This window comes from Manis javanica, chromosome 5, assembly GCF_040802235.1.
Source record: "Manis javanica isolate MJ-LG chromosome 5, MJ_LKY, whole genome shotgun sequence".
Classification (NCBI taxonomy): Eukaryota; Metazoa; Chordata; class Mammalia; order Pholidota; family Manidae; genus Manis; species Manis javanica.
In genome coordinates this window covers 1,274,344-1,284,034 of record NC_133160.1, presented here as the reverse complement: position 1 = coordinate 1,284,034, position 9,691 = coordinate 1,274,344, and the positions used below count along the sequence as shown (strand labels likewise).

The 9,691-nt window shown below is 61.6% G+C and overlaps 1 long non-coding RNA gene across 1 annotated transcript; it reads right to left on the bottom strand.

Annotated features, from left to right (window-relative positions):
• Positions 1 to 1,677: 1,677 nt before the first annotated feature.
• Positions 1,678 to 9,155, bottom strand: LOC118970366 (uncharacterized). The gene is made up of 3 exons (XR_005058287.2): positions 8,972 to 9,155; positions 2,538 to 2,727; positions 1,678 to 2,135 (listed from the first exon to the last, which is right to left on the bottom strand). It is a non-coding gene; the product is annotated as an uncharacterized lncRNA (long non-coding RNA).
• Between the last annotated feature and the right edge of the window lie 536 nt (positions 9,156 to 9,691).

Sequence of the window (9,691 nt, the reverse complement as noted above, 5' to 3'; positions counted from 1 at the left end):
GTGCCAGCTGCTGACGGGTGACAGACGGACAGGGGCCTCTGGAGGAGCGGCACCCGTGCAGGGCCGCCAGCAGCCCACCGCCGAGGCCCCCGCCCAGCTTGGCCCCTCGGGGGTCCTGAACTCCACCCAGCCCCTTGGGAAGCAGCCACTACCTTACCCAGGAAGGCCATTCATGGCTCCCTGACGCATCTTCCCGCACAGGTGGGGGAGGCTGCTCCCCGCTCTGCTTGGCCCAGGGCCAGGGCCGGTGGGCTCCCCGGGTCCGGGTGCTGACACTCCTCTCCTCACTGCCCAGGCCCTGCCCTGTGCGTCAGCACCGTTCATCTCTGTACACGGAGGCTGAGTGGCGAGGCTCACGGCTGAGGCCCCCCAGGCACCTGATGCACTGTCCTCCGTCTGAGTGGCGGGCCGGTCCCTTGCCACACCTGCCCTTTGGTGCTCACAGGCCTGCGGCTGGAGGGAGGCAGAGGAATCGCTTTGGGGAGGCCTGGGCTGTGTGGGCCTACTCCATACCCTCCAGTTCAAAGCCAAGGAGACCTCGTCCAGTTCCCGCCGACCCGACCCAGAGGGGATGCCATTCCCGTGGCCCCAGGCCTGTCCTGGTGGGGGTGTCCACCTGGAACAAGGGACTGGCAGGTGGCGGTGGGCACCCCCTGGTGGCCACGTGGGGCAGGGCATCGCTCGGTGTTGCTGGGAGGCCTGGGTACCACTTAAATACGGGGCGGAACCTCCTCAATGGGCCTGTGCACGGCACCAGGGTCTGCAAAGATGCACTTCCTTTTCAAAGCGTGTCCAGAAAATGGATGGGCCCCATAATTCTTATTTCTTGATGCCAAATTGGATCCTGGCAAAACTGCAGCTTAGACACAAACTCCATTTATTTTACGTGAAAGGAGGAGGAATTAATTGTGGGTGCAGCCACTGCAGAGGTGGGGAGGGTAGAGTGGGGGCTGGGGCTGCTCCGGCTTCCTCGCCCACCTCGAGCTGGGGGCTGGTGGTGGGTCAGGATTGCCCTCCTGCCGTCTGTTGCTGCCTCGGCAGGCACAGGTGGGGGCTTGACTCTTGGCCCTCGCCCCAGTGTAAGAGCATTTTGGGGGTTACTACAGGGCCTTCCAGGTCAGCCTGTGATTCCCAAAGCCACTGTGAATCTCTGCTGCCACCGGGGTGCTCATCCCTGGGGACAAGCAGGGACCATCGTGTGTCATCTGCTGCCCCTGGGGAGGCGGCCCAGGGAGGAAGACCTTGTAGGATTTAGTATCTGGGGACAGGCCTGCCAGTCAGTGAGACTCACCTGAGCTCGTAGTCCCTGAAGCAGTTTGGCGTTAAATCGACGGCTCAGCAGAAGAGAAAGCCCCCCGCCACTTCCCCTGCATGGGGGCTGGAGTCCACAAGGACAGTGGGATTTCAGGCATGTGCAGGTGCTGAAGTAATGCTTCCTAGCTTGGGCCTTCCTCGCCACTGCCGTGTTCTGGAGCACCAGCCGGGGGCCCTCCTGGGGCTGTCTGAGGCTGGGTGGCTCACTCTCCTGGCCAGGCTGACAGGCCGAGTGGGGCCAGACCGGGGCACTGAGGACCTTCCTCCTCTGGACGCTGTGGAGGTTGAGCTGTCCAGCCTCCCGTGTACGTGTGATTATTAAAATGGTATACAGAACTACTACATGAAGATGTAAGGTATATTTTAGCTTTTTATTTTGAAATACAGTTGCCTATTGAACAATGCAGAGGTTGGGGTGCCAAACCCCTGTGCAGTCAGAAATCCAAGTGTAACTTTTGCCTGCCCCAAAACTTACATACTGACAGCCTACTGCTGATGGGAAACCTTCCTCATAAACAGCTGATCGACACGTTTTGTGTGTTGTGTGTATTATAACAATAAAGTTAGAGAAAAGAAAATGTTTTTTTCAAATTGTTGCAAATTTCCAAAACTTTTCCAATACATCTGTTGAACGACGTCCGTGTGTAAGTGCACCTATGGAGCCCCAGCCTGCATTGTTCGCGGGTCACCTGGAACTGCAGGAAGGTCTGAGGAGAGCATGGGGGGCTGGGGCTGGAGAACCTCGGGCCACTTCCTGCACTTTCTGTGAAGAGGTGACAGTGGCGTTTGCCAGCATCCTGTTGTCACGTGTTGGGGTGAGCCTGGAGAGAGACAGCGACGGCCCCAGTGAGGACCTGCATGCGGATCTTGGCAGTGACGGCCTGCGGCTGGTGGGCATGCGTCCTCATGCCCTGCGAGCTCCAGCATGAGGGGTGAGCAGGTGCCAGCGGCCAGGAGAAGGGTGTCCTGACTGAGGCCCAGCCCATGCAGACGCCCCGGGGTGGACAGGCCAGAGGACGGAGCTCAGAGCTGAGGGGTGAGGGGAGGGTGTGGGGTCAAAGGAGCAGAGGGCTTTGCAGAGTAGGCCCCAGGCCTGGGGGCAGCCTCCGAGCTCTCTGCATTCTCCAGAGTCCGGATGGTCTCCACAGCGTTCCCTCCCTCCATCTTCCCAACACCCGCTTTTCTCCCTGAGATGCAGTTAGGGTCCTGCCCTGTGCCCTTACACTGATTTAGCTTCTCCATCGCCCTTTGCTGAGGTGGGTGAGCCGGTCTGCTGCTTGTGGCTGTAATATTAACTTTTCTTTAAAAACGGGTTCATTTAAAGTTGCAGAAGTAGCCATGGAGGAAGGGGCTGCTTCTGGGAGGGTGACGCTGGCTGATGCCCGTGCAGACTCCTAGGTTTATGGTGAGCACCTGATCAAAAGCAGGGAGATGCAAAACAGAACACAGGGAAGCTGATGGTGAGAAACGCACTCATCCAGCCCAACCATCCGTGGGTTGATTTAGAGGAAAACATCAAGAAGGCGGGAGTTGCAGGGACGCTAAGCCTGCCGAGGGGCAGAGGTGGAGACTGAAGGGGTGGCTCAGTCATCTGGGACAGGCCGGCTGCAGCACAGATGCCAGCCCACCCCTGCATCGGGGCCCAGACACCGGGGCTCTGCCCGTGGCACGGCCCCTCCACTTCACAGGGACATTCTTGGGAAAATAAATGCAAGTGACACCATTATTCACATACTAACCGTTTGTTAAGTGTTTTCAGAGAGAAAACATACTAGTTTATTTATGCAAATCGCTTCTGGGGGCATTCAGAGCTCTGCAAGCAGGTGGAATTCAGAGTCCGGCCAGCTGCTGCCCCTGTGGGGCATGATCCAGATCCAGTGTGGACCCACATTTGAGCAAAGGTCCCGGGGGGGCGGGGCTTTCCTCTGCCAGGAGGTGGGTGTTGTGGGACTTTGCCACTTGGGGGCGCCCCGAGGTCTTGTCTCTAATGTGGGTGCATAGCATGGGAATGTCTGTCACACGAGTGTCTCGTGAGTGTGAGCGTGTGTCTGCGTGAGGACGCTGTGTCCATGCACGTGTATCTGCAGGCACATCTCACCGTGTAAACCTGAGCAAGCATGCATCTGTGTGTACTGCCATGGCGTGGGAGCTGGGACTCCATGCACACCGGAAGCCCCTTTCTCTGGGCAACTGGCATGTCATGTAGCATCTCAGGATCCTCAGCTGTGAAGTGGGGACCCTGGGTGGGGTCTGGGTGGGAGCTGGCCATGAGCAGAGGCCACACCTGCCCATCTGCCCATCTGGCCCCAGGACCAGAATCTTCTCTTTGACTCTGTGGGCCCCAGTGCCGTCTGGACACTCCCCGGGGGTTTGTGGGCACTGCAGGTGAGGCAGGGCCCCAGGAGCAGCCCCGGGGCTCAGGACGGCTGTGCCATGTGGCGGAAGCCCTGCTGGCTGAGCCTGTGCCCGGAGATGGTGTGCCCTCCAGCACCAGCCCCAGTAGGCTGAGTGAGTATCTGCTCCTCAGACTAGGTTCCAAGGGGCCCAGCCCGCAGTGCCCCAGGCCCCAGCCCTGGCCAAGTACCCCCAGTCAGAGCCCAGAAGACAGGGCTTGAGGAGCCGCTGGCTTCCTGAGTGTCCGAGAAAGAGGCCCCTCGTCGCCCGGTCAGGCTGGCGTCCCAGGGCCTGAGGGGTCCTTTCCGGCCCCTCCTGTGAAGGGAGCAGGGACACCTGCCCTTCTCCATCAGCCTCAGCCTCTCTGTTGCCCTCAGGAGCTCCGAGGCTGCCCACCGCCCGCCGGCAGCCTTGGGTAGTCCAAGTGCTGGGCCTGGGGGGACCCTGCAGGGACCTGGTCCGGCTCCCTCGTGTGCTGGGTGGGAGACGGGCTGCAGGAAAGGCCTCCCGAGGGCTCCTTCTAACGCGGGCTGGGCGCACCCTGAGCGTGACCTCTGCTGTTCCAGCCACGCTGAGAAAATTATCAGGACTGGGATGGTGTTACAAGCACTCGGGGGACCGTGCGCCCCCGGGAGACGAGGCTTCCTGAGGCCTGACCTGGGCCCAGAGAGGAGGGCATGTGTCCCTGTAGATTTCCGGCGGGGGTGGGGGTGGGGTCACGGCTCTCCCATCAGGCGGGCGTCATTCCGGGCTGAGCTGCAGGGTGTTTATGACATCCTCTGTCTCTGGGGCTTGAGTTCAGATCCCACTTCCTGGCTATGATGCCTTAGACAGTCGCTTCATTTCTCTTCTGTAAAATGGGGCAGCAAGTGTGCCTACTTCAAAGGGTGACCGTGGGACCTCAGCATGTGACTGCATAAAACTTCAGAGACAGGAGCCGGGAGACAGAGATGCTGCCCCTCCCGCCCACCCCCACCACTGTCACCACCTCAGCCCCGTCCATGGGGAAGGGGCCCTGGCCTTCCTCCTGTCCCGCACTGGCTCTGACCCTCTGCTTTCTCCATGACAGGTGGTCAGAAGTGGAGCCTGAGGGTTTGCTCTGGAAGGAACGGAGCCCCTCCTCTCCACCCTCTGGCTTCTGGTCTCTCTGAACCCCCTGCCCTCCTCCCCATCTCCCCTGACCTGCTCTTCGGATCCGTGGAGGCACTTTCCCATAATTCCTGCCTGTCTGCTGCATGGTGGCTGTGCGGGCGGGGCCTGGGTCTGTCCTGCCCTTTCCTGTTCCTTGGTGCCCCGTGGGGCTGGGCCCCTCCTGGGCATCCTCCCCTCTTGCCCTCCACAGGGCATGTGGGTGCCTAGGCTCAGGCCTGCCCCATCTTGAGGGGGACGTGGCAGGCCCTCTGCTCAGAGCCAGCATGTGCTGCAGTGGGTGTTAACTGAGTCTCTGCGAGGTATGTGTGGTCACCAGCGAAGGCCCGTGGTCCAGGGCACACAGCACTGACCCCACACCCAGAAGGTGAAGCTGGGGCTTCCTCCGGAGCTGGGAAGGACAGGCTTGAGGTACTTCAGCAGAGGCAGTGCCCAGGGCTCTGGATGGACACTCGTGGCCTTCAAGCCTGGCAGCGTGCTTGCAGGTAGACGTCACGGACCTACTCGGAGTGACACAGAGGGCAGTGCTGGGAAGCCCCCTAGGGGCAACAAAGCACAGTTTGGGGGTGGATTCCAGTAGAAACGGAGAGGCTGCCCTTGGCAGGGGGTCTCTGGAGTCCCCTGCCCATGGGCCTTGACTCAGCGCCCTGTGCCTCCCCGGGGAGTGTGTGAGACCCTCAGAATGCCAGGCCAGCACAAGTCCCCCACTGCACCTTGAGGGGACGCTCAGTCACAGAGCCCTGCCAGGCGGCACCAGGACTTGGTCACATGGTGATTCCCGGCCAGCCCACGTCAATGTCTCAGCTCCACACAGATGCCACACTGCTGTCATCAGCCAGCTCCTTGGGGGCGGAGGAGCAGCCGGCCGGGTTTACCTCCACCATGTGCACCTCTCTCTGCTGGTCCCCGGGTATTGCATTTGCCTGAGAGCAGAGGCCAGACCTTCCATGCCCACAGAAAATGGGCTTTAAGAGGACCACCTGGGATGTGGTCACTGTGCCCCCCATGTACCCTGAGTAGTCTGGAGGTGAGACCCAACTCATCCCAGTGGCAGAAGCAGGGGCTGGGGGGCTGTGCTGGCTTGTCCCTGTCCCTCTACCAGACCTAACCTCTGATCCCCAAGCTGGCTCCAGCAGCTTCCTCCGTTACCTGTGGGTTTGGCCTCAGGTGAGACATGCTGGGGACACTGTCCTCAGAGACACTGCCCCAGTGGCAGTTAAGTCCGAGGGTCTCAGAGGCTCCCCAAATGAGGGTCTAGGGTCTAGGAGGGCCTGGGGATGCCAGGGCCCGTGTGGCCTCCAGGGCTGTGCACCCTTGGCCGGCCCACCTGCTGTAGCTCTGGACACCTCTGTTCTGGGTTTGTGTCCCACCTCCGAGGCTGTGCTCTGTGGCCTCGCGGCCTGCAGGCCGCCCTTGCTCACTGTCCCAGCAGGGACCCCATGGGCCAGCCCCCAGCCGGGGTGCTTACCTGGAGCTTCGGGTGCTCAGGAATGGCCAGGAGAGGCCGGACTGTATTCAGGCTCGGGTGCAGGATTCCACTGCTAACCACAGGAAGCATAAATTGGGAGAGACCACATGGTGTGCCTTCCCTACGTGTATTATTATTACTTAAGAAAGGTAGTCTACTTGAAAACCCAGGAGTGCTGATTTCTGAAGTTGGCAGAGGAACTGAGCTTCCAGAACCAGCAGCTCCCTGCTCCTGCCTGGCCGCGTGTCCTCGGGCCCCTCCCCTCCGGCCCTGGCTTTGTCTCCGCCTTGTCTCCGCCTGCTGGTGATGTTGAGGAGTCCCTGCCTCTTCCCAGGTCTCAGTCTCCCCATCTGTCCGGTTGGGTGGGTAAGTGCAGAGGCCCCCAGCCCGCGGCCTGGCGCACAGCTCTGGGTGGGGCTGCCCGGGTCAGGGAGGGTTCCCCAGGGTGTGCGGGCCCTGAGAGGCAGCTGACCCTGTCCCGCCTGCTCAGCTGCCCCAGGCTTTCAGAAGTCAGAAAGCCAGGTCTCTGAACAACCTCCTGGTCATTTAAATTGGCGACTAATTGAAGTGATTTAAAAATGCCTTGTCCGCTAAACAAAGGTGAGAAGGGATGGCTTTTAAATGAACATTTTTTACAATAAATGAGCCACTCTTGGTGCATTACTACTTAAAGGGTCCGAATTTCCTGTTCCCCCTCACACCGTTTCTCTGTCCCGGGATCCTGTCCAGGACCCACGTGACCCGCACCCACCACACCCCCTGGGCCCCTCTGGGCTGGGGCCCTGATTCAGGCTTTCCCTGTCTCTGAGGACTGGCCAGGTGCTCGGGAGAGGGTCCCTTCATTTGGGCTGGTCTGGTGATCTTCTCACGGCTTGACTGGGGTAGTGGTCTTTGGGGCAACCACAGAGGGGCAGTGCCTTCTCAGCCCACTGCACCGAGGTCCCTGATATGAGCACAACCCCGAACTGGGTGCTGACCATGACCACCTGGCGGAGGCTTCTCCACCTTGAAGTCACTTTTCCCCACAGCTGTGCTGTGCTCTTGGGAACGGGGCTGCTCTGCACAGCCCTCCCCTGGGAGCCAGGTGCAGGTCCCCTACAGCCTCGGGGTGAGTTGGTTAATGTTTCCAATAGGGCTCCATGTGTGTGGGCTCTGGGGTCATCTTTGAACCCTGGGGAAGCTGGGGTGGGACAGAGAAGATGGGATCCCAGCCTCCCCTCCTCCACACCAGACTCGGTGGTCCCCGCACAGTCCGGTTGGTGCCTCTCACCGCCCTGCCCAAGGGTGGGAGGTCAAAGGTGCACTCTGGAGCCAGGTGTTGGCACTTACTGGCCCCACCCAGGATGCAGGATCCGTGCCCTCAGGGCTCCCCATGCACTGACAACCGCTGAGCTCTGACATGGCTCTTTCCACGGAGGGGCTCAGGGGCCGTGTTTGGGTGAAGGAGCAGGGGCCCAGTAAAAGGCAGGAAAGAGCACAGAGAGGGGAGAAGAAACGCAGAGAGAGAAAGCCGGCGAGGAAGACACTCACAGCCAGGCAGCCGCACCTGCTGGGGCAGGGCCTGGGGGCACGGCGCTCCAGGACAGCAGGCAAGTCTATACCTGTGCACACGCGTCCCCAGCCCCTCCTCAAAGGTACCGCTCCGGGGGTGCCTGTGCACACAGGGAGGCTCATGTGGCCTGTCATGGTCATGCAGCTGCAGACCCCCCCCCAACACACGCTCTCGCGTGAGGGATAGGCCGACAGGAGCACCGTGTTCTAGGGGCAATGGCCGTAAGGAAGCTTCTGTGTGGGCAGACGCTGGGCTGGAGCCGGGAGACAGAAGGCCAAGCACCCCTGGCAGCTGGAGTGGAGAGGTGCAGAGGTGCGCGGGGGGCCAGGCAGTGGGGGCCTGCAGCTGGCCAGGGCGGCCATGATGCAAAGACAAGAGTGAGATACATGCCCAGGGTCCCCATCACTCGCTGCCTGGGAGGCCATACTCTGCTTATCACCGCAGACCCTGGCAGAAATGGGCTATGCCCGCAGGTGTTCTGGGGAACCAGGAAGTGGTCTGTGTTGGCCTCTGGGAGGGAGAGAAGGCAGGAATCAGGCCGTGGGTGCAGGGGAGGCCCCCGAAGGTGGGAAACGAAATCCGAGGGCTGCCGTGAAATGCTAGGCTGGTGGGAGCCCCCAACCTTCCCTGCCCCCACAACCTTCCCAAGGCCCACAGATCGGCACACAGCCCAGTAAATCAGAGACCAGCCCCAGCACCTCCCAGAGGGAGAGCAGATGCCCGCAGGGATGGGAATCCAGTGGATGTGCCGAGGGTGGAGCTGAGGAATCTCACAGAAGAGCAGTGAAGGCCAGAAACCAGGAAGGAAGGCGAGTGGGCGCCCGGAGAGGCCAGCTCGGCCGGGAGGATGGGAGGTGCTGCTCAGGGGCTGTTGGCCTCCTCACCCAGCCAAGAGAGCCCCAACCCCCCGACAGGCTGGACAGGGAGGCTCCCATCCCAGGGACACACCCCAGTCTCCCGGACTCGGCTCACAGGTGTGGGAACCGCCAGACTGGGGGGCAGACGGAGGGTCAGGGTGGGTCTCGTCCTCGGCAGCGGGCAAGGCCCGCTCTGAGGTGCCTTTCGCCCATGGAGGGCTGGCCTGTCAGGCTTACCTGGCGCACCTCCCCTGACCTCCCCGGTGGCCCGCAGGTCAGCTGTGTCCACAAGGATTCTGAGGTTGCTTCTGGACTCAAGCGGCGACAGAGGCGATTAGCAGTGTCTGGGCAGGGCCTGGGAAGGCGCTGGGCCGGGCACGGGCGTTTGCCCTCTCTGCACTCACAGGGCCCCCGAGCTGAGCGCCAGCTCTCAGCTGAGTGAGCGTCAGGAGGGCACACCCTTCCCTGGGCAGCCTGAGCTGATAACCTCACGCAGCGGGTGGGGGTGTTCTCTGGGGGGAGGCCGGGGTCTGCCAGGGGCTCTGCTGAAGCCCAGGGGTTTCAGGGGAGGGCAGGGGAGGCAGGGCCTCATCCTAGGGGCCCCGCCTTCTGATGAGCTGACTGATGTGGCTGCCAAGCCCCAGCCGCAGGGGCCGTCAGCCTGGCCCTGTGTCCAGGTAGCTCAGAGACGGAGACGCAGAACACCTTCCTGCTGCTGGAGGGCTGACCGCGGATGCCAGCTCTGGGGCTCCAGGCCGGGATGGGGAGGCGCTTCACCTGTCCACTCAGGGCCGGGGAGTGGTCTTAGAGACCCTGCCTCACCGGCCTGCTCACCTGCTTCCCACCCCCTGAAAGGCCCCCCTGGGGCAGGGAGTGCTTTCTGAGCCACTGCCCACTGCAGGATGAAGCGTCATGAGCGGACACTGGTGGAGCCCGCTGTGTGCTCAGCCACTACCA